General features: G+C 38.3%; 1 non-coding gene across 1 annotated transcript; it reads left to right on the top strand.

The window, feature by feature from the left end:
• Positions 1-251: 251 nt before the first annotated feature.
• On the top strand, positions 252-324 carry trnar-ucg. Its single transcript has one exon. It is a non-coding gene; the product is annotated as a tRNA-Arg (tRNA).
• Positions 325-494: the final 170 nt, after the last annotated feature.

Genomic DNA, 494 nt, shown 5'->3' with positions numbered 1-494 from the left:
AGACTTTGCTATGCAACAATAGACATCAAATTGTGGACCTGTCCGAATGAGGAAGCGAGTGATTTTTAACAAGTACGTAAAGACTATGTCTGAGAATTATTGTGTCTGAATCTGCATCGCAAGATTGAAGGAAAGAGTATCTTTGTACTTGTTAAAAATCCCTAGCTTTCCTCATTCGGACAGGTTCACAATTTGATGTCTATTGTTGCATAGCAAAGTCTCTATGATGTCAAATAGGTATGTATCACATAGACTGCGTGGCCTAATGGATAAGGCGTCTGACTTCGAATCAGAAGATTGAGGGTTCGAGTCCCTTCGTGGTCGTTTAATTTCATTAGCTCAGCTAATTTGAACATAATTGCAATTTCCCGAAATAAGACATTGGTCGTGTTGCTTTGAAAAGCTTGGACATTGTTGTTCAACTTTAATAATCTAAGACTGAAAGGCCTGAGAATTATTGTGTCTGAATCTGCATCGCAAGATTGAAGGAAAGA

This window comes from Oncorhynchus gorbuscha, unplaced genomic scaffold (assembly GCF_021184085.1).
Source record: "Oncorhynchus gorbuscha isolate QuinsamMale2020 ecotype Even-year unplaced genomic scaffold, OgorEven_v1.0 Un_scaffold_22239, whole genome shotgun sequence".
Classification (NCBI taxonomy): domain Eukaryota; kingdom Metazoa; phylum Chordata; class Actinopteri; order Salmoniformes; family Salmonidae; genus Oncorhynchus; species Oncorhynchus gorbuscha.
Note: the sequence above shows the minus strand (reverse complement) of the source record. Positions and strands in the feature narration are given on the sequence as shown.